A 12,625-nucleotide genomic window follows, 5' to 3' on the forward strand; every position below is an offset into this window, starting at 1 on the left:
TCAGGACTTGAATGTTTTTGTTGCAACTTTGTTAACATGAGCCTATGCTAGTGAAGACCAAAAAGCTAGAACTCATCTTTAGAACTAACCCAAATGGGTGGCGAGCTGCTACTAAATACAAGCTGTCCTGTCACACTGTGGGGGATACTGGAACGGGTCAGACCTCGCTGTTGGTCATCTGCTGGGGGAAAGGGCTGGGAACACTCCCAAACGGAGCTGTGCAAGGCTCAGTCAGGGCATGTCTAAATCACTTTCTTTTCAGCCTGTGAAGTGTTGAATTTCAGAATCTCTGGGAGCCGCTGGGAGTTGTTTTTTCCCTTCCTGCAGGAGGAGACCTAAGCTCCAAGCTGGTGCGATAGGCTGCAGGGAAGGCAGGAAGGGAGAGGCAAATAGCCTTTGGCTCAGGAATGCACTGCCCTTATCTCGCTCTCTTGCAATCCTGGGGAATAACTCTCCAGAGTTTGTGCCTTGCTCGCTCGCTTACTCACCCTCTGCCCTGGGTGGAGCTTCACTCTGGCCTGTCTGAGGTGCCAGTGAATCAGGCTTCAGGCACGTCAGGGGGAGAGGCAGAGCCCAGAGCGAGATCCATCACCTGCGCTGGCTCACCTGGGAAGGTAGGAAAAGTTTAGGCTTCCTAAATTACTTACTCTGAGGGTCTCAGGGGACTCACTGGGGCTCTGGCCCTGGAGAGAGCAAGCCAAAGGCTGCAGGTGAGGAGGAGCTTGGGAACCAGGGACTCTCCCAGTTCGCAGTCGGGGTGCGTTGCCTCTGGCGGTTGCTGCAGTGTCTAAGAGCCATTCTTCCACAGTTTATGAAGCATTAATCTGTGGGGAAGGGGGGGAAGCCCAGCAGTGGAGATAATCTTAGCAGGGGAAGATCCTAGCAGACTGTCTGGGAGGGAAAGGGGATCGTAGCAGAGACTAAAAAATGCTTGTTGGGGGAAAGAGGGTCCCTGTAAAGACTGGAGCGGAGGGTTGTGGAGGGAAGCTGTTCTCATCTGTTCCAATCCATGGGCAGGATTCTTCTTTACAGCTTTTTGTCTGGTCTCTGTCCAGTCTTCTTCTGAATGCCCCAAGGAAAGCAACTTTTCTGATTCCACCTGGGAGGGGATCCACAACCTGATAGAAGCTGCATGCACGTGACTCACTCCTCAGAGGGGCGCCTGCAGCATATCTGTGTAATTTGACGGGAACTGGAGGTTCTGATCAGCGCATTAAGATGAAAAAGACTAACTGGGTTACAGGACTGGAAAGGGGAGGAGGCCAGGTGGGCAGGGACAAAGAAACAGTTGCTGCCACCCTCTGCTTCTTTGCCTGCCCTGGCCTTCCTCCATATGCCCGCACACACACATCATACACATGCAGAGAGGCACGTACATGCATGCACTCTGACTTGTTTTCCTCTGCAGATGGAAAACCTTTGTCTTTCCTGTGACAGAACTCGACTTTGTGTGTAGAGAGAGGGGAAGGACCAGTGCTTAATTTGTAATGAAAGAGGGGCCGAGGCTCAAGCAATTTTTTTACATTCATAGCTGATGCAGTAAGCCCAGAGGTGCCAGGGCTCTGAACTGCCAAGTCTAGAGATGCTGGGGCTCAGCCCTGGCACAAATTAACAGGGCCGCCCAGAGGATTCAGGGGGCCTGGGGCAAAGCAGGGGAGCTGCGGCGCTTGTACTCACCCGGCAGTGGTCCGGGTCTTCAGCGGCATTTCGGCGGCCGGGGGCCCTTCAGTCGCTTTGCGTCTTCGGCAACACTGAAGGGCCCCCCACCGCCGAAATGCCGCCGAAGACCTGGACTGCCATTGGGCCAGGGCTCGCGGGGCCCCTGCAGGGCCTGGGGCAAATTGCCCCATTCCCCCCCCGGGCAGCCCTGCAAATTAAGCACTGGGAAGGCCTCATTTCTCAGGCACTCAGAAAAGGTTCTGGTGAGTGAAATGAAATTCAGCACTGGGCTGGTTTCAGATCGGGGCTCTTTGTATTGCTGGGGCAATCATGGAAATGGGAACTTGAAGGAAGAATAGTGTCTTTGGTGACTTGATTTGGTTGGAGACACCCTGTTTATAAAGGTTGCACTCAGTTTCAGATGGAATACAGACAGTAGGACAATGGAACAGACGCCTCAGGAGGTTGTGGAAGCTTCTTCACTGGAGGTTTTCAAAAGGAGTCTGGTTAGCCAACTGTCTTGGATGGTTTAGACACAACAAATCCTGCATCTTAGCAGGGGGTTAGAATAGATGACCCCTTGTGCTCCCTTCTAACTTTATGGTTCTATGATTCTATGTATGCATAGTATATGATAAGAGGTAAAGAGCCGACTGTGCTGAAAAGCTGTAGCACACTTTAACCAGGGCTGTGAGGGGAGGGTTATAACACACTTTTACCCATCCAGCCATAGGCCCAAGATAGTGTATTTTCTTCTGGCTGGGGCTCTGGAGGGACTATCGTGCCCTGTCAGAGGTGGAATACTGTGATGGTATTATGAGAAGGCAACATTATCCTCGTTTTGTGGCTGTAGGAGGATAACATGTCAAAGTAGGCAGGTGATAGTATCATGCTCCATGGTCTGGTATGACTGCACCAGGGGATAGTCCTGGCTCAGGAGACACCTGCATTTGCCCCTATTTTCATGTGCTCAAAACATTCTAAACTAAAATATCCTGCAGCTGCCCCTGGGACATTTCCAGCCCAAATGAGATATTTTGAACTTTTAATAAAGTTAAATTTGGCAAGTTTTGCACAGACCCACTAAGGATGGGGAGTTTTACTAGTAAACTCCTATGACCCATCGCAGCTTGTAATGAAAACAGAGCCCCAGGACAATCCACAGAGGGGACACTGTAATCAGTTTTGCTGATTTGCCAGAATCTCTCCTCCCCAAATTACACCTTCTCTTGTTGCTTTCCCACCCTCTGTTACCCACCCTCCTGTGGCTCCCTGCTATGTACAAATCTAGTGTGAGGGTCTGACTTTGGCACTTCAAGCCCTTTGCTTGGGCTGCCCTCTCTGTGTATAACTTTCTGTACAGACCCTTCCCACACTCAATCTCTCTTCAGTTTTGAGTCTGTTTTAATGTGCAGAAAATAACCAGTTCTAACATCAGGCTTTGTCCAAGTGACTTTGCGCAGGCTGGATTTATCTATCCCTCATCCTGATATCACAGTAGATTTTTTTTTTTTACTTTGTGAGATAGGCAGGGATGATTCATTGTCCCAGTAACCACTTCAAAGGGAAGCTTAGAACATGTGACTTCTTTGCTACTTTTCTCCTTGCCTTACTCTGGTCTCAGAATCACCTAGATCAGAGATCGGAAACCTTTGGCACGCAGCCCGCCAGGCCGGGCCTGTTTGTTTACCTGCCATGTCCATAGGTTCGGCTGATCGTGGCTCCCGCTAGCTGCGGTTCGCTGCTCCAGGCCAATGGGGGCTGCGGGAAGTGGCGAGGGCCGAGGAATGTGCTGGTCGCGCTTCCCGCCGCCCCCATTGGTCTGGAGCGGGGAACCGCGGCCAGTGGGAGCCGCGATCAGCTGAACCTGCAGACGCAGCAGGTAAACAAGACGGCCCGGCCCACCAGGGTACTTACCCTGGTGGGCTGCGTGCCAAAGGTTGCTGATCCCTGCCCTAGATGTTCCAACCATCTGGCTCACCTTCCACTCCCAAGAAGGGAATATGCCATGAGTCCCTCCTGAACAGAATGGGAAGGTAGCATTGAAAGAGGGTCCAGTGGGGTCACTCGGGTGTTGAGAAGGATCCCCCATCTCTGTCTTCCTGGGGTCTGTCTTGTGTCCAACTGTACCCAATACATTACTAACGTGGATGTTGGAGCTTGTTAGCCTAGTTCATGGGCTGAAGTGTGTATATGCACATACTAGGTATGATACAGGCAACTGAATGAAATTGAGAGATTAGGTGAATTAATACCTAATGAAGGTGAATGAAGGACCTCCATGACTTTAAGATTAAGCTAGATAAGTTTATGGAGGGGATGGTATGATAGGATAACGGGCTTAGTCAATAGGTCAATTAAGTGCCACACTGGTAGATAGTACAATGGGTCAATGGTATGATATAACCTTTTCCAGAGGGTTTGGCTGGAGAGTCTTGCCCGCATGCTTGGGGTTCAGCTGACCGCCATATTTGGGGTCGGGAAGGAATTTTCCTCCAGGGAAGATTGGCAATGGCCCTGGAGGTTTTTCGCCTTCCTCCGAAGCATGGGGCAGGGGTCGCTTGCTAAGGAGTGGGTGGATCGGCTTATGTGGCCTGCATCTTGCAGGAGGTCAGACTAGATGATCATAATGGTCCCTTCTGATCTTGAATTCTATGATTCTATGAATACAGGAAACTGAGTTCCTTACCCACTAACCATGATCTCAATGAGAGTGAAATTCCTTCTAGACTGATGCAGGCAGGTATCGCTCATTTTTTCCACTGCACCATGCAGCACAGATGGTGACTGACTCATGTGAAACCATTTTGTGCTAGGAATGGGACTGTATTCCAGTCAAATGCACTAACCTAGAGTGGCCAATACAGGCTGGTCAGAGACCCAGAGAGGAGGTCTGGAGCAAGAGCCAATAACATAACACTGTCACAAGAAGGCACATGCCTGAATAGAATCATTGGACCTAGGGACCTCGAGAGGTCATCTAGTCCAGTCCCCTGCAAGAGCCTTCACTGTAGCCTAGGCAAAGTTGTTAACCCTCAGCTCAGACTCCATTTTTGCAGGCAGACAGAAACAGAGAGAGGTCAGCAGAAAGCACAAGAAAAAACATTAAAGGGAAAGAATAATTGCTGTCAAGGCATGGTGGAGACAACTGGTGGGGTTGTGAAGGTCCAACTGTGGCCCCAGACCAGTGTGCCGAGCAACAAGCCTGTCCCAAACCGTTCCTTCCTATGAAGGTGTCCATCCCCATGTCCTGGAAAATAGGTCCTATTTCTTCTCACTTGTGTAGGGGCAGGCACTTTGGGTCTCTGATGTGCTCCAGAATCCTTTACAAGGACTGTTGCAAAGCCTCCTTGGAAGCAGCAATATGGCCAGTTCAAAGAATTCTGGGAAATGTTTGGGAACTAAAGGTGGTGGCTGAGACAACTTTCCCCTTCAAGAAGAAGTGATAAAAAGTGAGGCCTGGGTTGGAAGGAGCCTTTGTTGGTGGGAGATACTTCTTTAGTAAAAGAAGTCATTGCATCTAGAACCAGGCCCTGGGAGGGCTGAGCCTAGATCCCAACTTTACAGGACTAGAAAGCACTAGCAGCCCCTGAACTGGAGAAGTCCTACCAGTCCATCATGCCTATCTTTGGGGCTGGGAGGCAGGCAGAGCATGAGTATCCACTACAGAACATTTTCTAGTGTTATTTGGTCTCCTTTATAAATTTCCACAGCAATGAGCTGCCCCCTTTGTCAAATCAGGCAGGTTTAATTATTTAAATCTGTCCCCATAACTCAGATCTTCTGGCTCCTGCTTGTTTCTGTGGCTCTTCTGAACTCCCTTCAATTTGTCAGTGTCTGCCTGTCATTGTGCCCAGAACTAAACATGATATTTCAGGTGCGAACACACCAGTGCCCTAGCAAGAGACTGTTCACATGAAGCCTCTGGATATGCAGCTTTAAACTCATGTTGGTCTGTTTGTTGCCACAGCCCATTGCAAACTCAGGTCTAAGTACTATGTTAACTGCATGTGTCCAGGCTGTACCTCTCTCTGCTTCCCTGCCAAATTTCTAACCCCTCTAGGTCCTTTTGAATTACATCTCTGTCCTCACTGGGAATTGGAAGTTCCTCCATACTGAGTAGGATCTGGGCATTTCATTGGTACCTCAAAGATCCAACAAGTCAAGGAGTTTTTTGTGAAGTCGGTTCCTCTCCATATGCTACTTGTCTCTTATGTGCTGAAAGGTTGGGGTTCTGAGAAAGGCAAGGTGCCTGAGCCCAAAAAGTTGTGTGTATATGTGTGTGCATGCAGGGCTGATGCTAGGAACAGGCAGAGATCACATGGAACCACCCCTTTTCCAGAGGGATTATCCCTTGCACTGCTGCCTCACAGCCATTCTTTCTGCTGGTGCATGTAGCACCAGGAAGACCTCAATGTTTGGGAGTGTCTGAGGCAGACAAGCAGGTCTAGTCAGGGAGGGGCTCAGCTGAGAGAGAGGCAGGCTGGGAACTAGCTATGCAAGTGAAACACGTAACAACAAGCACTTGAGACACATCACTAGGCAGGAAAATAGCAGAGTGAGCCTGGAGCACTGAGACTTCAGTGGGAGCTGACATCAGGCAGTAGAATGTAAGTGAGAAAGGAAGGACTCTGACCCACTTCTCCTTTTACTTAGAGCAGATTTACACTGGCATATAACACTGCAGTGATTTCAGGGGCCTCACTCCTGGGTCAGATGAGGGTTAGAGAAAAACTGAGTCCTGTGCTGTTGCTCCTGATTCACAGACTTAAGGCCTGATGGACCCATTATTATTTATCTAATCTGACCTCTGTAAACACAGGCCAGAGAGTTTCACTTAGTGATTCCTATATTGAGCCTATTACTCCTAGTTGAACTAGAACATTTATTTTAGAAAGGCATCCAGTAAGACTTCAAGTGACATAGAACCTACCATGTCCCTAGAAATGGACCATTGGAACAACTACCCTCCCTATTTAAAAAAGGCATCTTATTTCTCATCTGAACGTATCTAGTTTCAGCTTTCTGTCATAGAGAGTTCTGCCTTTGGTTGATCAGATTAGAAAAGAAGCTCACTCTAAGCAGGACCGGCTCTAGACACCAGCAAAGCAAGCACGTGCTTGGGGCGGCACATTTCCAGGGGCGGCATTCCTTCCGACATCTTCAAAAATTCCAACACCAAGCCCACCAACAAAGTGCCCACCAACTGCCTGGATGTGGCCGGCAGTGGCCGTCCGGGCTACTGCTACAAAGTCTGCCTGACCCCGGAGTCCTCCATGAGCGACTTCATGTTCCTAAAGCCCTACAGCCCGAGTCTTCCGAGGAACAACGAGAAAGCCGCCAAGAACTTACCAGGGCCGGGAAGGAAGCCCCGAGCGGCCAGTAACACCGTCAGTGCCACCAGCCAGATAACCCTGCGCTGCCGTACAGCGGGTGGGGCTCAGGGAGATGCAATGGGAGAGAGTGCCATGAAATACCCCTTCAAGGGTTAGTCCGGCTTTCCCCCTTCTTCTCTCCTGCCCCCGCCCCCTTGAAAACAAATCTCAGCCGGGAGAAATCCTTTCATTCAGGCACAACTTTTTAAAGATAATTACCCGACCCTTTGATCAAGTGGCAGTGTCGGAATTAGCACCCGTCAGACAGCAGGCAATTCTCCAGCACGCTCTTTACCCATTTCAGTTAATGATTTGGGGAACGTCAGGCTCATTTTAAATGAGCAAAAGGAGCAGAAAGCGCTCAGAAGCAGCAGCCCAGCTCCTACTAAGACTGAAATACGGAGCGTGCCCAGGAAAGCCAAGGGCTGTCTCCAATCGTGGCTACACAACCCCGTAGCCTTCCTTCAAGAGACCCAGATGTGACATCAGGTCAGCAAAGCACGCAGTGATTTAAGCCTCTTGAAATGTCCCTCTCTAGTCTGTATTTCCCCTCTGCACATATTACAGGCGGCACGAGTTACTCAGGCGCTCTAGTGGCCCATGGGGCTTTTCAGCTCCTTTGTCTCAATAAGAAATTGAGGCAGATACACCCGGCTCAAGCAGATTCAGATGCAGTCCTTGCCCAATGCTGCATCAGTACCGCACCCAGTCAAACCAAACCAAACCAAACCAACAACAACAAATTGCAAAGTACAAACATGTAAAAGCCAAAAAAAAAAAGGGGGGGGGGGGGCGGCCAAAATTGTTTTTGCTTGGGGCAGCAAAAAACCTAAAGCCAGCCCTGAGTCTAAGGCAGGCTTTCCAGACTAATCAATCTTGTGGTTCACACTGGGCTGGATGAGTGAGAAAAGAGTTGGGCTTAATGAAGTCACTCCCAGTTACATGAGCATGTGTGGGAGTAGAACTGGGCCCCAGCCCAGAGGGAAACTTCACATAAGGCTCTGAGACTGAAAGGCCTCCTGAGGTACTAAGGGAGGCCTATGAACTATACGCCTTCAAAGGAGTCGGTTCAACGGTCTTCAATGCTTCCCTCAGCTACCAGATGGTAACAGTGGGCTCACGCTTGATCTTCTCCTCTTCCTCTTCCCCTGCTAGCCTCCTCTGGGTATATAGAGAAGTGGAAAGGACACTGCTTCCTGCACAGAGGTCCCCAGAAGTAGCAACCAGTGCAGCTTCTTTGGACAAGACCAAGCTGAAGGGTGGGGAAGATAGGCCTCTACAGCTAATTGGAGAAGGATGCAAGACCTGTGGATCTGATTCTGTTGCTATACTGGGTCAGACCAATGCCAGCTGCCCCAGAGGGAATGAACAGAAGAGGTAATCATCAAGTGATCCTGTCGTCCATTCCCAGCTTCTGGCGCACATGGTGTTGCATCCCTGCCAATCCTGGCTAATAGCCATTGATGCACCTATCCTCCATGAACTTATCTAGTTCTTTTTTGAACTCTGTTCTAGTCTTGGCCTTCACAATATCATCTGGCAAAGAGTTCCACAGGTTGACTATGTGTTGTCTGAAAAGGTGCTTCCTTTTGTTTGTTTAAAACCTGCTCCCTGTTAATTTAATTTGGTGACACCTAGTTCTTGTGTTATGTGAAGGAGTAAATAACATTTCCTTATTCACTTTCTTTACACCAGTCAAGATTTTATAGACCTCTGTCATATCCCCCCTTAGTCATCTCTTTTCCAAGTTGAAAAGTTGCAGTCTTATTAATCTCTCTTCATGTGGAAGCTGTTCCAGACCCCTAATCATTTTTGTGGCTGTTCTCTGTACCTTTTCCAATTGCAATATATCTTTTTTGAGATGGGGAGTCCAAATCTGCACACGGTATTCAAGATGTGGGCGTACCATGGATTTATATAGTGGCATTCTGTTATTTTCTGTCTTGTTATATATCCCTTTCCTAATGGTTCCGAACATTCTGTTAGCTTTTTTGACTGCCTCGGCACATTGAGCAGATGTTGTCAGAGACATATCCAAAATGACTCCAAGATCTCTTTCTTGAATGATAACAGCTAATTTAGACCCCATCATTTTGTATGTATAGTTAGGATTGTGCTTTCCAATGTGCATTACTTTGCATTTATCCACAATGAATTTCATCTGCCATTTTTTCGCACAGTCACCTAGTTTAGTGAGATCCCTTTGTAACTCTTCACAGTCAGCTTTTGACTTATCTTGAGTAATTTTATATCATATGGAAAATTGACACCTCATTATTTAACCCGTTTTCCAGATCATTTATGAATATGTTGAACAGTACTGGTCTCAGTACAGACCCCTGGGGGACACCACTATTTACCTCTCTCCATTCTGAAAACTGACCATTTATTCCTTATTTTTATGCCCTGTGCCTTATGTGGCCATTTGTAGCAATGCAAATGTGACTGTACACCAGAGCATCACTCCAGTATGTGTGTGAATTGGGTCTAGCAATTACAACTCCAGCACTTGTATCAAGATTGAGGAACTCTAGAAAGACCTAGCCAAGCTACCTGACTTGGGAAGTAATGGCAGGTGAAATTCACAGTGGAAGAGGGATTTTGGACCCCTCATACATATTGCTTCACAAGTGCCTCATCTTGACCCTTAATGCCCTTCATAATTTAGCCCCATCCTACTTAATATTTCTATTGTCTTGCCATTGACCCTGCCACGCCAGCTCTGCTATGCCAGCAGTGCTAGTCACGCACCTGCTAGTCCATTTGTCCCACCAGCACCTTTGTTTTCTCCCATGCTGCCCTTACACATGGAGAAAACTCCTTGTCATCCTTCAAATCCCTTCTTAGAATTTACTTCTACTGCAATGTCTGAACAATACTTGTCCTACAAGAGCTGGGGCTACTCCTACTATGCTAAACTTGCTCATAAGAACGACCATACTGGGTCAGACCAAAGGTCCATCCAGCCCAGTATCCTGTCTGCCGACAGTGGCCAATGCCAGGTGCCCCAGAGGGAGTGAACCTAACAGGTAATGATCAAATGATCTCTCTCCTGCCATCCATCTCCACCCTCTGAAAAACAGAGGCTAGGGACACCATTCCTTACCCATCCTGGCTAATAGCCATTAATTGACTTAACCTCCATAAATTTATCTAGTTCTCTTTTAAATCCTGTTATAATCCTAGCCTTCACAACCTCCTCAGGCAAGTAGTTCCACAGGTTGACTCTGCGCTGTGTGAAGAACTTCCTTTTATTTGTTTTAAGCCTGCTGCCCATTAATTTCATTTGGTGGCCCCTACTACTTATATTATGGGAACAAGTAAATAACTTTTCCTTAGTCACTTTCTCCACACTACTCATGATTTTATAGACCTCTATCATATCCCCCCTTAGTCTCCTCTTTTCCAAGCTGAAAAGTCCTAGCCTCTTTAATTTCTCCTCATATGGGACCCATTCCAAACCCCTAATCGTTTTAGTTGCCCTTTTCTGAACTTTTTCTAATGCCAGTATATCTTTTTTGAGATGATACTGTATGCAGTATTCAAGATGTGGGCCTGCCATCAATTTATATAAGGGCAATAATATATTCTCCATCTTACTCTCTATCCCTTTTTGAATGATCCCTAACATTCTGTTTGCTTTTTTGACTGCCACTGCACACTGCATGGATGTCTTCAGAGAACTATCCACGATGACTCCAAGATCTTTTTCCTGATTAGTTGTAGCTAAATTAGCCCCCATCATATTGTATGTATAGTTGGGGTTATTTTTTCCAATGTGCATCACTTTACATTTATGCACATTAAATTTCATTTGCCATTTTGTTGCCCAATCACTTAGTTTTGAGAGATCTTTTTGAAGTTCTTCACAGTCTGCTTTGGTCTTAACTATCTTGAGCAGTTTAGTATCATCTGCAAACTTTGCCACCTCACTTTTTACCCCTTTCTCCAGATCATTTATGAATAAGTTGAATAGGATTGGTCCTAGGACTGACCCTTGGGAAACACCACTAGTTACCCCTCTCCATTCTGAGAATTTACCATTTATTCCTACCCTTTGTTCCCTGTCTTTTAACCAGTTCTCAGTCCATGAAAGGACCTTCCCTCTTATCCCACGAGAGCTTAATTTACGTAAGAGCCTTTGGTGAGGGACCTTGTGAAAGGCTTTCTGGAAATCTAAATACACTGTGTCCACTGGATCGCCCTTCTCCACATGTTTGTTGACCCCTTCAAACTCTAATAGATTAGTAAGACATGATTTCCCTTTACAGAAACCATGTTGACTTTTGCCCAACAAGTTATGTTCTTCTATGTGACTGACAATTTTATTGTTTACTATTGTTCCAACTAATTTGCCTGGTACTGACATTAGACTTACTGGTCTGTAATTGCCGGGATCACCTCTAGAGCCCTTTTTAAATATTGGCGTTACAGTAGCTATCTTCCAATCACTGGGTACAGAAGCCGATTTAAAGAACAACTTACAAACCTTAGTTAATAGTTCTGCAATTTCACATTTGAGTTCTTTCAGAACTCTTGGGTGAATGCCATCTGGTCCCGGTGACTTGTTACTGTTAAGTTTATCAATTAATTCCAAAACCTCCTCTAGTGACACTTCAATCTGTGACAATTCCTCAGATTTGTCACCTACAAAGGATGGCTCAGGTTTGGGAATCTCCCTAACATCCTCAGCCATGAAGACTGAAGCAAAGAATTCATCTTCCTAGTAACATGGCCATAGCCTATTTCTCTCTTTCATCCATCCATTTGTATCTTGTGGGACCTAGATTATGAGATCTCTCAGGCAGGAACTGACATTAATTGCTTGTACAGCACCTCGCACAATGGGATTCTGGATCCTTGATTAGATTTCCTAGGTGTTACTGTAATACAAACCATAAACAAATAGCAACATTGCTGGCTTCCCATAGTTAAATTAGAAGTCAGGAAAATGACCTTCTCCGTGGGCATCAGGGCTCAAAGCAGTAAACAAAATGTTAGGAATCGTTTGCTGCGTTATGCCTTTTATATAAATCAACAGGATATTCTTATCTGGGACACAGTATTCAGTTCTGGTCACCCTATTTCAGAAAGGGTACAGCAAAAAAAAGGGTTCAGAGGCAGTTGAGGAGAATGATTAGAAGCTTGGAAAGACATGTGTCCACAAAGCGATTGAAAAGATGAGGACTTTAGAGAACCAAGAAGGCAAGAAGTTAACTGGTAAGGCTAAATACCAGGTTCAAGAGATTATTCAAGACAAAGAGAGGTCCTTCAGAATATGGAAGGTTAACCCTAATGAAGCCTATAGGCAATATGTAAGAAGGAAATTAGGAGGACTGAGATGGATTTTAAAGAGCATGTAACTAATTTTTTTTTAAGCTTTTCCTCATAGGTCAGGTTTTCTAAACCTTTTACCATTTTTTGTTGTTCTCCTCTGGACTCTCTCCAATTTATCCACATCTTTCCTAAAGTGTGGTACCCAGAACTGGACACAGTACTCCAGCTGAGGCCTCACCAGTGCCAAGTAGAATGGGATAATTACCTCTCATGTCGTACATACAACACTCCTGTTAAATACACCCCAGAATGAT

General features: G+C 46.7%; 1 protein-coding gene across 4 annotated transcripts in view; it reads left to right on the plus strand.

Annotated features, from left to right (window-relative positions):
* FAM83H (family with sequence similarity 83 member H) overlaps positions 1-12,625 on the plus strand; it is a 53,709-nt gene that overhangs the window by 444 nt on the left and 40,640 nt on the right. The window contains exon 1 of one of the 4 annotated variants that reach the window (XM_039527464.1): positions 263-614. The exons of 2 other annotated variants lie outside the window; for them this stretch is intronic. The gene's annotated coding sequence lies outside the window, so the exon portion shown is untranslated. One more of the 4 variants, XM_039527466.1, reaches the window with a different exon arrangement.

The sequence above is a fragment of the Mauremys reevesii genome, linkage group 2 (genome assembly GCF_016161935.1).
Source record: "Mauremys reevesii isolate NIE-2019 linkage group 2, ASM1616193v1, whole genome shotgun sequence".
Classification (NCBI taxonomy): Eukaryota; Metazoa; Chordata; order Testudines; family Geoemydidae; genus Mauremys; species Mauremys reevesii.